Genomic DNA, 13,777 nt, shown 5'->3' with positions numbered 1-13,777 from the left:
ATAATATTACAACTACCATGAACTCCCAGCCTAAACAGTACTTTAACTTAACTTCTCATAACTGTGATCAGCTTCAATTCATCAATCAAAAAGTCACCAGAAAAAAGAAAAAGAAATTCTAACAGTAAAAGTTAACTTAGAAAGTTCCTTAAGTCACCTATCAGAGTTACAGTACAATTTTCTTTTCTTTCTTTCTTTTTTTTTTTTTTTTGTATTCAGCCCTGTAGAGTAGTTCTTACACTGAGAATCAATAAACTAGATTTAGATAGGGAAACCTATATGCAAATGTCAGAGCATCTCACCTTTCTGCTTCTGCCATAACCATGGGCTTCCTGGGGGAGACTGAGAGATGCCAGACAGTTCAAAATTGTTCCTGCTAGCTGGTATGGTTGACCTGGCTCTGTTCTCATCCCAAAGCTCCATCACCTTAATGCTGGCTAGGAGACTTACAGCGCATTGTGAGGATAAGAAGGGGTTAATAGGGTCACAATTGAGATGGCTTTAGGAGAGGCTAGGTTTTCAAGTGAACTCAGTGATCAATTCAATTGGGCGCATGCTGGCAGCTCCCACATGTCTAGGAAGGCCCTTTATTGAGTCCTCATTATGTGCCAGGCTCAGAGTTAAGCATTTCCTACATATTGTCCCATCGAATCTCATGGCAGCCCTGAGGTGGCCGTTGCTATGTTCTCCAGTTTTTGAGGCGGAAGCTGAGAACCTAAAGTACCCAGCCTTGCCCAGTGTGGCTCAGTGGTTGAGCATCAACCTATGAACCAGGAGATCACCATTCCATTCCCAGTTAGGGGACATGCCCAGGTTGTAGGCTTCATCCCAGTAGGGTGTGTGCAGGAGGCAGCCAATCCATGATTCTCTTTCATCATTGTTGTTTCTCTCTCTCTCTCTCTCTCTCTCTCTCTCTCTCTCTCCCTCCTTCCTCTCTGAAATCAATACAAATATATTTTTAAAAAGAAATAAAACTGCCATTATTTACATATGGCATGAACGTTTACTTTAAAAATATAATAAAGTACCCAGCCTAAGGTATCACAGTCTAACACGCACGGGCAGGATGTAATGCAGGTCTGCCTGACCGGGAGGCAGATTCTGAGCCAGCGCTGAGGGGCAGTGTAGTTACAGGGGCTTACCCTCCATGTTCCACGTGTGTACAACCTAAGAAGAAAGTCCTATGTTTCTATAGCTCCCACATTAGTTGTGTAGAATAACACACAAGTATTTGCCTGGATAAAAATTTTAATTCTCTGTATTTGAAAAGAGGAGGGTTAGCCTTGTGTCAGGTCCTTCTTAGTTTTTTTCTTTCCAAAAGTTAAACATGCATATTTCCTCCAGCTGCTTCTGGGGGCCCTGTTTCTGCATCCCTCTCCATCCACTGGCTCCTGACGCTGGCCGCACAGTAGGATCAATCACTTGGGGAAGTTTTTAAAAAAATGCCGGTCAGGGTCACACCCCAGGCTGATGGAACCAAAATCCGTGGAAGGCGGCCTGAGCATTGTTGTTTTGTAAAAAGCTCTCACAGTACATTCTCATGAGCAGCCAGCATTGCAAAGCACTGCTCCAGTTTGCTCTGTAAATGAAGGCTTGGTGGGAATGTTGGCAGGGGCCCTCTGGTGAGAGCAAAGAGAATCAGCTCCTTCTAGCTAACGAACGGATGTTATCCGGAATTATCTGTGGCATATTCCACGTGATTTAATCGGCCTCGTCTCCAAGCGCAGCTGAATGCAAATGTCTCTCAAGGGTAGGATGGAATGTCAAGTTTTCCAAAGATGGTCCCTTATAGAGAAAGGGGCAAAGTGACATCACTAACCCCCATCTAATCTGGCCATGTGTGGTGATTCACCTGATTCGGGTCCTGAACATTGAAAACATAATTGAGTGGTTTAAAATGTTATTGAGATATAATTTTATTGACATATAACATCATGTAAGTTTGGGATGTACGAGGTGTTGATTTAATACATTTATATATTGCAAAATGATTATCACTATAGTTCTAGCTAACCCCTTTATCATGTCACATAATTATTTATTTTGTATGTGTGCATGCATGTGTGTGTGTGCGTGTGTGTGTGTGCATGTGTGTGTGTGGTGGTAGCAATTAACATCTAGTCTCTTAGCAACTCTGAAGTCTATAATACAGCATTGTTATCTATGATCACTAGGCTGGGCGTACATCAACCAGGACTTATTTATCTTCCGGTTGCAAGTTTGTACCCTTAAATGTCATCTTCCCAATTCCCCCAAACTTCTGTCCCTGGAAACCCCCATTCCACTCTGTTTTTACGAGTTCAGTTGTTCTCTGTGGAGAATGCTACTGGTTGGTGCTGCTCGGCTGGGCATGTCTGCGTGTGGATATGGAGGGATTGTGATGGGGAAGTTCACTCATGCTCATCTTAAAGGGGGTTGCAGTAGCGCTGCTGGGATCATGAATAGCTAGGCCTGTGAGAGAGTCCTATGGTTTTTTTCTCCAGCTGCCACATCAGCAGAGCTCGAAGTCAAATCCTTCACTGTAAAGAGAAAAGGGGACTTAAAGGTTTTGCCCCAAACAACTTCAGCTACAAGGTCATAGTCCTCGGTAGGACTAAGGAGAAGGCAGTATCAAGTCTAACACCAAGGTGCAGGACAGTAGCTTTTCATCCACAAATTATTAGTTTTAAAGCCATATACCGGAGTACATAAATTTAATACAGATTTACACATTACTTTAATAACCAAAAATTTAAGAGGAAAATGCAAAATTAGAGGGGTTGTGAAGATCCTAGGTTGAATAAGATACAGGCCTGGTTAATCTAATGGGCAGACAGGAGAGAGAAGGGAGGAGAGGAAAGAAGAGAGATGAAAGAAGGCATGGATGACGGAAGATGTTTGAACTCAGATTTTGGGAAGGGAGGTGAAGGGAGGAGGTGAGCAGAGATATTTTTTTAAACTTCCATTTCTTTTTTTTGTTTTTTTTTTTCAGTTTTTTAAAAATTTCAAGTCCATTTATTCCTTTTATCTTGTTCTTGTCCTTTCTCTCAATTTCCTATTTGTCCTTGGATATTGTGTTCAAGAAACTATCTTCCAAGGACCCTTACATGTAACTGAACATTTTTTGAGGGTTCACTGGGTGCCAAACTCTAGCTTAAGAGCTTTGCCTGTCTTTGACATTTCACCGTGTTCTCTTGGCACAGTGAGCTTGAGGCTGGCTCCCATTTCATAGATGGGATGAGGAGAAGTTGAGGACTTGGCCCCAGATGACTGCGCTGGACGTTGATGAAGAACTAACTCAAGCTCTCAGGTACCAGAGCTTGGCCTCTAACCGCTAAGCTTGGGATGAGCTCTGGGAGTTTCCATGTAGTTAGACGCATTCCATCTTCCCGGGGTCAGCGCAGTCAAGATGGAGGAGGGCCTCCCCCAGGAGAGCTGACTGGGGAGCCCGGTGTCTAGCAGACATCACTGGCTCTGAACCCCAGCCTGGAGGAGCCTGGCAGGCTCCAAGCCACAGGTTTGCACCACTGACCTCTCTCTGGTGCGTTTATACTTTGCAGATCTCTCTCTCAAGAGAGCCTTGTGTCATTCTCACCGCAAAGGGGGCTTGCAAAGGGGGTTATTTCTGATCCCCGTTTGCAACGGGGAAAATGAGGCTTTTCCTCCCTGCCCGGCAGGTGGTATAAACTGTAGGTGTCATCTGGGCACCAAAGAATAAAATCTGCACGGATCTCTTCATTATTATGCAAAGCCGGAGGGGAATCTCAGACCCTCCCTGGCCCCAGCCCATCTGTCTCTGTGCCGTATCCCAGGGGCCAGCGGAGCCAAGTGGGTGGAGACGCGTTCCAGGCCGCTAACCTGGGCCATCTTTCCGCGCCTGGCCAGCCAGCGCCCCCAGGCCTATCCCCCTCAGCTTAAGAACACTACCGCCTTCTGCATTCCGCCCGCCGACCCCCCACCCCGGAACTGCATTAATATTAATTTCGATAAATAATTTAAGGCCAGAGATTTTTCCGAGCCGCGGCGGCGGGGGAGGGCGCGCAGCTGGGTTCAATTTGGCCTCGCCGCCCGCGTGTTTCGGTCGCTAGGATTCCACGGGGCCCGGTACCCGGGACGCGGGAGGATGGAGTGGGTGTGCCGCCGGCGAGGGTGCGCTTGGGGGTGAGCGTGAGCCGGAGGAAGTCGGCCCAGGAGTGAGGCTGGGCGCCCGGGGCTGCTCTGGGGAGGCTGGGCCGGAGGGGCATCCCAGGTCTCAGCGCTACAGCCCGCGCTGCCCCTGCGCGGGGTGACCCGGGTCCACGCGGACTTGAGCGGGAACAATAGCGACTCCTTAGATCCTGGGCTCCTGCCAGGGGCGGCTCAGGCCTCCCCGGGCAACCGGCGAGGTCTCTTTTCTTATTTGGCTCATTTATGGCGAGAGGCTGGGGGGAGGGAGGAGGGGCCGCGTCTAGAGTTGGGGGGACGAGGGGGGCGGCAGTGAAAGAAGTCTCCAGAGGCTGCGTCGCGCGTGATGTCAGCTCCCGACGAAAATATAGAGGGATCGCCTGCAAATCCCCAGCTCCGGCGGGGCTAAACCTTGCAATCCCTCCCTGGCCGGCGCCGAGCCAGGGCGCAGCGGCCTCCCCCGCCTCCCCTGGCGGACACACACACACACACACACACACACACACACACACACACCTCGGCCTCCCCTGCCACCACCCTCTGCGCCCACCCTCCGCCACTCGCTGCGCCTACAAGCCCCGCTGCAAACACAGGTGTCCGCGGAGACGCACCGAGCCGGCCAGCCTCCCGCAGCCCCGGGGCGGCGCTCGGTCCCGGCAGCCGCCTCCGGAGCCCACCGCACGCCCCGCCAAGCGCCACGGAGGCGGGCGGAAGGGCGAGCAGGACGCGCGGAGGGGAGCTGAGACGCGGCTTAGCGCCCGCAGAGCCGCCCGCGCCCGTCGGGGCGCTAACGGGCTTACCCGGGAGGCGGGTGGAAGGGCGGGGAGAGGCTCCGCGATAAATACCAAGCTCGGCCACCCTCGCGCGCTCAGCCCGGCGCCCGCTCGCTCCCTCGCCCGCCCGCCGCCGCTGGATTGTGCCGAAGAGGAGGGGGCGTTCCCCACACCATGGCATCCACCGAAGGGTGAGGGGGCTTCTCTTTGTATCCGCGGGAAAGCGGGGGCCCCGCGCGGGGTGGTGGCCCCCCGTCCCGGATGGGGACGGAGAGGCGTCGGCACCGGGTTTCGGTGACGGCGTCGGATTGATGGCTGGGGGTGGGCTGGTGGGGTGGGCTGGTGGGGCGGGGATGCGTGTTCTTTCGCCAAGCCCACTGCTTAACCCTCGGAGGATGCGCGAGATGGAAGGTTTTATTTATTTAAAGGGTGCATTGGGGTGTGAAAAGTGTGAGGGGAAAACGCTCTTGAGGTTACTTTTGAGATTTAAAGGCAAGAAGGGATTAGGCGCGGCGTGAGCGGCTGACCTCGCCGGGGAGCAGCGCTGGGAGCGCGGCGCCGGCTGCAAGGTGAGGACCCGCCGGATGAATGAGCCGCGACGCGGGCGGGGCGGGGCGAGGACCTGCGCGCGCGGCCTTGAACGTGAGATTTGCGGAGCCGCGGACAGACGCCCGGCCTGCTCCCGTCGCTCCTTGTCCCTGCACGGCGGAATCTCCCTGGCCAGCGCTAAGGGCGGGTGGCAGAGATTTGGGTGCTTCCCGGGAAGAGGCGGGAAAGCGAGTGGTTTGGGGCAGGGACAGGAGTGCCCAGACATCAGCGGGTTAGTGTCCGTTTTCCTTTTCCTTCGGCCCCGGCTGTGGAGTCCTCGCCTGCCTTCGGAGGCTGCAGTTGGATATGGAGACTGTTCCCAGCGACAAATAAGAATAACTCTTTACCCAGAAGGAGCCGGGGGAGATGGGGCTGCAAGGGGCGAAAGGATCCCTCCAACAGATCTCAATGGAAGGGTCCAGAACAACGTCCCTGAACTGACTGGCATCTCCCAGGAAACTTTTCCAGCTCAGGGGAGCCTGAGTATGAATCAAAGGACAGTTTGGGGAGCTCGGCCCTTTGGTTAATTCACAAAATTGCACCGGCCACTGGCAGGCGAGCCCTGTTATGTGGAAGGGAAACAGCCCGTCTCTGGGCCCGTGGACGAGCATCAAGGATGATGCGGGCACTTACCACAGTTCCTCGTTAATAACATTCCACCAGCTATGCAGGCTCGTTTTGGGGGACGGGGTCTCTAGGAGCGAAGAACTGGTCCCAGAGTCAGCTCTCTAGACTCCAATCTCCAACAAAGGGAAACTATTTCTAAGACTTTGTCTCTCTGTGTTTAGAACTCATCCCTTTTCTGTCCTCTGACGCCTGGCATCTTGTGTAGTGGGAGATTTCTTCTCTCTTTTCATCTTAGCTGTTCAGCACTAGGACCTTTCTGATTACTAGTAAGATGCTCTGGGAAGACACTGTGTAGTAGGAGGGTGGTGTATTGTGCCAAAACAGATCTCTAGAACTAAATATTAAGAGCCCGCCTGGCTCAACCTCAGTGCCTTCCTGTTTAATTAAGTAGTCTTCCATATAAGAAAATATATGAAGGCATTTCTTGCTCCCTTCGGGCCCTTCTGGATTTACCCCTGCTTGTACAGGCCCCGGGCGGAAAACATCTGTGAAAGAGATGGATGGTGGCAGTCTTTCAAATCCTGTATCCAACTCACTCCTTGTTCTCATGGCCAGATAGAGAAGGGAGAGGTTAAGACAACAACAGAAATCCCCAAATTAAGTGTGTTTACCTCACCTTTGTCCTATACGAGAACTGCTGAATGATTTGACATTAAATATGGAGCAGACGTGATGTGCAGTATTTTTAAAAAATGCTATATTTGTGCACTGTGGGTAATGAGGAAAAGATTGGTTAGGGGAACTTGTATTGAGGAGATGAAAGAGTTGAGAACATTTGAAAAGCTGGGAAACAAATACAGAAAGACCTATAACCCATTCTCATTTCAGAGCAGTCGCCGAGGAGCAGGTGACGTTGTCAGAAGCCCTGGTCTTTCCTTCCTTCGGTCTCTCCTTCCAGATGCATTTGCTGAGTACTTGCTGGATAGGCCTCACGTGCCAGGCTCTCTGAGGAGGTACAAAGACCTTCAGGGTCTGGGAGCTGGCCTTTACCAGGCTGGCTCCTATTGAGGACTTTGATTAGTAAGTTGTTCACGTGGTTTGGTGAGATTTCCTTGCCTCTTCTGATGTTTTTGGTTAAAGTGCCTCATAAAGGGAAGTTTCTTAAGTATCCTCAGGCTGGTCTCCTTTGTTAGCGGCTCTACAAAGTTGAAACTGTTTCCTGGAAGCATACATTGCTGCCCAGACGGTGTGGCTCAGTGAGAAAATTTGAGGTTGACCTATGAGCTAGGAGGTCATGATTCAACTCCGGGTCAGGGCACAACCTTCATCTCTGAAATCAATAAAAATATATTTAAAAGTAATAAAAGCAACCCCCCCCCCAAAAAAAACACCATACATTACTGAGAAGGAAGCAAAAATAGCAATAGAGTGATATGCTTTCAATGTATGTATCTTCAGTTGAACTCTGTTTTTTCCAGATTGTTTGGGGGAATGGGATAGTATGGTAAACTGACCATCGTGGTTACCGATTATTTGGTGATACTGTTATAGTCAACAACATGTTGATTACCAATTTTTAAAGTATTAGAAGCATAGTGACATCTGATGTTTGTTTAGCACTCCACATTCAAAGCTCATTCGTGTATAGCACATTTGATTCTTTCAATAACTGAAGCAGGGGGTCCAATGAAAATGGGCTTTAAGAATCAGTGATATAGACTATGATGTCATCTTTCCAGGAAAATTCCAAGACTTGGCAGAACTGTGGGCTTATCACCTGGAAATGTCAGTTATCACTGAAGAGTCTGCTAGGCATATCTGGTGGAGAAGATTACCAGCTTTCTCTCAAGCCTTTGGCACACACACTGCCTTTTGGAATATTCTTAATATCATCCTGTGTGCTTGGCCTTTGCAAAGCATACTCAAGCACCGTCTGGTTATCTGAGGGTTCTCGTTTGTAACTGGGGTGATTAGCATCCGGTATCTGTAAAAGTCAGCAGTGCACTCAGGTCGTTCCCATGCCCTGAGAGGCATGTTCTTGCAAAGCAAAGTCTAATTTGATAGTTGAGCATCGTTGTTGTCACTTGTTTCTTTTTTTTTCCCCTGAGTCCTCTGACATGGCAAGAATTACGGTTTTAGGTCCCTGACCCAAATTGGAAAGAGATTATAAGTAGTTGGTGGCAGACAGGCTAATGTCCATTATTGACTGAGTTATAGCGGAGCGCCCAGATGCTGTAGAGGGGGGCATTTCAGAAATACCTTCTTGGGGTGGAAGACACTAAGTCACCATGTATGTCAGGGACCCAGAGGCTATCTGTCTTCTGATCAGCTCCCAGAAGCAAGGGGTCGGGGTGAAAGCCAACAAGGGCTTGGGTTGCAGGCTGACTTAGAAAGCAAATGAGACAGAAAACTGCTGACAAGGGAAAAACCCTGGCAAGGGAGACCTCTGGATTTATTATTTCAAGCAAACAAAAGCAAAACAGAATGACTGCCTCCTCCCTCCTGCCCTCGGGACTGAGGTTGAGGTCAGCTGGAGGAAGAGCCCAGGGAGCGGACTTATTGCGAATCGGGTTGGAAGGCATGGGTCTTGGGGGCCCACGGGGGTTTGCATATTGCACGCCTCGGGCTCGGCTCCAGCTTTCATTTCTCATTTTCTCATTTTCAGGAATATAACCATCAGCCTCCTTGGGTAACATAGCTATTAGCGGGACCGGGAGAAAGTCATTTCATGTTGACTAAGACAGCCTCTTGCGAGTGATTCAAAGCTTAATCCTCAAGAAATAATTGCCAAATCCAAATGAAGCTTGTACCGTGGAAAAGCCGGGTTGTTCAAAACCAAGAGACCAGGTCCGTGCCTCACTCTCATGGCCACTTCTCATCCTCTTTCATGCCCTGCGAGTAGGTGCTGTCTCCTCTGGTCAGATTGAAGGGAATTGTCAGACAAGGAAAAGTCCTGAAGAGAGCATGCTTCGGCTGCAGGAACAAGTAATATGGAAGCAAAGTGTGAGATTTCTGGGTCAGTGTGCCATAAATCCTGCAGGTCCAGGATTGCAAAGCCTTCTCACACTTTGAAGCACAACACAGGTTGAATTCAATGAAAATCTCCCCTCCTTCCCCCCCTCACCCCCCGCCATGGCTGTATCATGCAATACCCAGTGTCTGGATTTCCCCCTGTTAAAGGCAAACGAAATTGTTTTCCATACTGATTTTGATCCCCTGGGAACTGGCTTGCCTCTCGGAATGAGCTGACTCTACTCTTCATTTCAATCACCTGCTATAATATCTTAATCAAATAAGACAGGGATCCTTTAAAACAGTGGTTCTCAACCTTGGCTGCACATTAGAATCACCTGGGAATCTTTTCAAAATCCTGATTTCTGGGCCTCATCCTCCGGAAATTCTGTTTCTTTGTTATGGGGTGGGGCCACAACATGAGTAACAAAGAAACAGAATTTCCGGAGGATGAGGCCCAGAAATCAGGATTTTGAAAAGATTCCCAGGTGATTCTAATGTGCAGCCAAGGTTGAGAACCACTGCTTTAAAACCTTCTAGCCTTAGGCGGCAGAAGAGTCATTCTGGAGATAACATTTTAGTTTGGTTTGCATTTTAAGAACTTGTCCTGGAAATCTGCAAAAATCTACCCAATGCCACAACTCCGCCTTGCTGGCAGCCTTCTCTTCCGTGCCCTTAACAGCTTGTAGGGGGCGAGCAGGATGCTTCAGAGCAAGGGTTTTAGAATCCAGATTAAGGCAAATCTCTTTATTTAGCAGGATCCCGCGCTTGCTCTCTCCTCCCTCTGCCGGCCCCTCACCCCTCCACCACAACACCAAGCGCCAAGTCCTTGGAATGAATTAATTAAAGGAGTGTTTAAAAATATCTCCCGGCTCCATCTCCACGTGCTCCATCATTGATTGGAGGCAGATGGGCCGCATGTTTGTCAGTAGGAGAGGAAAGGGCTAGCAGCTTGTTGTAAATCTGTCTGGTTGGCTTCAAACAATGGTAGAAAAGACAAGAGGGCAGCTGCATTACAGGAGAACGAAGCAAAGGGTAGGTCCGTAAACCTTAAAAAAAACAAACCAAAAAACCTCATTTTCTTAGGACTGTGTTTTCTTAACGGTTGTTTTTCAATGGGATTGACATTTATTTACTTATCTCTCATTCATATATTTACCGAATGTCTCACTTAGCAGATAGGGTGGCCGTCTGGTGTTTTTGGTGATCTCGGCAGCTGCTTTGGATTATAGGCTCATTGAACAAGGACGGTCCTTTGAACGTGGAAGGAGGGACCGAACTCCATTTGGTGGCTGGACTTGTGTCCATCCTGGCTCCCTCTAGGATAGAGGATGGGAGGCATTAGAGACCTCGAGTGAAGTCCCTGGGACTGGGAGGGAGGGTTTCTCTGCACCCCCGCATCCCGCTCTGTAGAGGCTTTCTTCTGTTCCATTTGCTCCGGAGGGCCATCTGTCCCTCGCTGCTTGTACTCTGGCGCAGGACTTTCTGTCGTGCCCTCCTGCCATCCTGGCTTTCCAGCCACCGCGCTGTCAGCATCGAGGAGCTGGTGGCAAAGTTGGAGGTGGGTCTGAGGCGCGTCTGCCTTCCCAGCTTTGCTCTTCCCACAGCACCGGACGCGAGGCAGTGGATGCCTGTGGACGGCAGGTGGCCCACAGGCATCTAGTGTTTGGCTCCCACTGGATTTTGAAAATGTTTACATTTTAATTAAAATTATAATTGCTTATCATTTTAAAAAAAAAATCCCGATTCTGGCTTCTGTCAAAAATTGCCAGATCTGATGACAAAGAACCTGCCCTTTTGTCTTGGTACTATGTATTGGGTAATTATAGTCCAGCATTGTTTTAAACACGTTACACCTATTAATTTATTTCATCCCTGAAACAATATGACGCACAGGGGCTAGTATCATCTCCATTTCTACAGGCATGGAGGCTGAGGCACAGAAAGATTAAGTAACTTGCTCAAGATTTTACAGCTAGTAAACAGCAAAGCCAGACCTTAAACCCAGGCAGCCTGGCTCTAGGCGCCTAATCACTTGGCCACACTGTTTAGGCCCACAGGGCTGCGGCAGAGCAGCGGCTGTCCTCTGAGACAGGGCGTGTGCCTTTCAGGATGGGAACAGCCTTTTCTGAGACCACTCACTCATGTTACCTGCTTGACTCCTTACTTCTCTAACACAGCCATGGGGAGACTGAGAGCTTGGGCTCCATCCTCACAGGGAGTGCCCCTGCCTCATGAGTGTGGGTTGGAGACATTCTTCAAAATCCCATTTCTATGTCATGAAAGGTAATTCCAGCTGCTTTTTCTCTTTAACCCCCTAACCACTACCTTTTGCTTTGCTCCGGGTTGGTCTTCATGAGAGTGTTCTTGTAGTTATTGGTCGTCAGGACGCCAATAGCATTGTCTTACCCAGATGCAGTGCTTACCCAGCCCAGCACTGGGTCCTGTCCTTTGGAATATTGAGCCTTGGGCATGCACTTCTTCATGGCAAATGTAGTTGAGCATTTAGGGGGCTCTGGAGTTTATACTTTCTTCTGTGATTTCCAAGTGTGGCCATTGAAGGCTGTGACTTACCCATTTTCCTAAAACAGCTACTAGCCCTGCCACTATGGGTGTTTTTGGCAACACATGCAAACCGTGGTGGCTAGGGGTGCCTTTTAAACTGAGGAAGAAATCTTTCAGATGCATTCCTGTGTATGTATTTTTAAGAGTGGCACAGTTTGCTGATCACCCAATAGGTGGCAGTATATGTCAGCCCTTTGTCCAGACTTACCAGTCTTCCTTTGACTCCCTTTGGAAACCCCTGGGTCCTTAGGGGATCCCAATTCCCACAGTATTCCATTCTCTTTTCATTAAAAAAAAGTGACTACACCAAATATATCATGTGGAAATCCTGAGACGATTGTTATGTATCAACAGTTTTCAGAGAGACCACCATATACAAATGTAACTAGAACCATTCATTTTTCCTTATTCCAAGTCGGTGTGACTATACATACATGATTCCAGCCAATCCTTGGAAAACTCATATGAAATATTATTATCATTTTACAGATGCAGAAACTGAAGCTTCGAGAAATTTTGATTTTATGCTGTTATTGGGTGCCTTGTTTTTTTTTGTCATCTAATTCTACAGTGTTTCATACTATCCACATCTTGCTATTAATTCACATTTCCTTAAAATTCACAGTCTCCCCCTTTGTTTGTTTTTGCCCCAGTGGATGTCTCTAATCATTTTGATCCAAGGAAGCAAGATAGCCAAAAAGAGATAATGCAGAATGTAAGCGGCAAGGCTCGAGAAGGGCAGCAATGAATATAGAAAGAGGTCAACTTGTTAAGCGGAGATGTGACATTCAAAAGAAAATGCCACCATAATAAAATAAAATAAAAAAGAGACTAAGATTGGGCAACTGAGAAGGATGGTCAGACCCCAGCGTGTAGACATTAAACCAGAGAATTTCAAATAGAAGCAGTTCAGTGCATGAAGGGAGATAAGGTCAAAGAAAACAAATAGGAAAAGCATTCTTCTCTATCAGGCATCGGGCAAAGGCAAGTGCTGCAGACCAAGTTGTATTTTTGTCTTGATCTCAGTCTGCTTCAAAGGGCAGTTGTGATCTGATAACCAGCTTTGCTAGGAGAGAGGGTGGGAGTCAACGTGAACGAAGCACAAGCAGATAAACGTATCCAGGGGTGAGATGGATGGATATCAGCTGACAACCCTCAGCTCCGACACTGAAGTTCCCTGGGGGATAGGTTCAGTTGTTATTTTTTATATTTCGGTGCAACATATGGTCTTGAAAAAGTGTCAAAAATAACTATGGGACTAATTTCCAAGAATAGAATAGAGAGTAATGGAATTAGAGACTGAATCTATTCCCCTGGTGTTTTTCTGGGATTCAAGGTCACCCATCAGCAGACGTTAGTAAAATCATCACAGAAGAGAAGCACTGATGGCATCATTGATTTTTCGATCGTGATTAATTGCTATCATTTCCAATGAAGGACTAATCATTTGTAGGAGCTTATCTATTAGTCTCAGAGTATTCAAATTTGGGTTCTTTTCAGGGCCTGGATACACTGGGTTTGAGGCACTGTTGCTGGCTGGTCCTGGGAAACACTCTGAGGTGGAAACTTGTGTACGTGAAGTTTATTGCGGGGAGCTCCTGGCATAAATCCCTGTGGAAGAGAGAGGGAAGCCCCGGTGGGCAGAGGGAGACGTTGAAACAGTCACAGGAAGCTGTGGTACAGGGATGGTTCTTTGGGATGGTCCAGAATTGAGGCAAGAGGCCTGGCCTTTCTACCACTACATTGATCAGGCACTGGACCCAGACTGTGCTCAGGCAGTGGGGGTGGCCCTGGGTGAGTAGAGGGCCAGGCTTTGGAGGGTGATAGAGTTGGTTAATGTTGTCACTTATCAAGACTCCCAGCAGCTGGAGGAATGAATATCTCAGTCCTGAAGTTGGGGGATGGGGGTCTGGCAGCATGCCACCGCATCCATTATTGACTCCAAATTCAAGTGTTTGAGAGATAATAAAATAATGGGTATGGTTGATTTCAAGCTGAATATTCATGCCTCCATAAAACTACCATCTGCAACACAATACTATACCTTAAAAGAAGTGTGTGGTAGGGGGAAAATGGGGGGGGGGGCGGTGGATTCTGGTGGGCAAGGATGGGGAGAAGTCACAGGCATC

The sequence above is a fragment of the Myotis yumanensis genome, unplaced genomic scaffold, assembly GCF_028538775.1.
Source record: "Myotis yumanensis isolate MYYU_CA2020_CCGP unplaced genomic scaffold, mMyoYum1.0.hap1 SCAF_10, whole genome shotgun sequence".
NCBI classification, from domain to species: Eukaryota; Metazoa; Chordata; class Mammalia; order Chiroptera; family Vespertilionidae; genus Myotis; species Myotis yumanensis.
The sequence above is the reverse complement of the archived record's forward strand: the minus strand, read 5'-3'. Positions refer to the sequence as shown.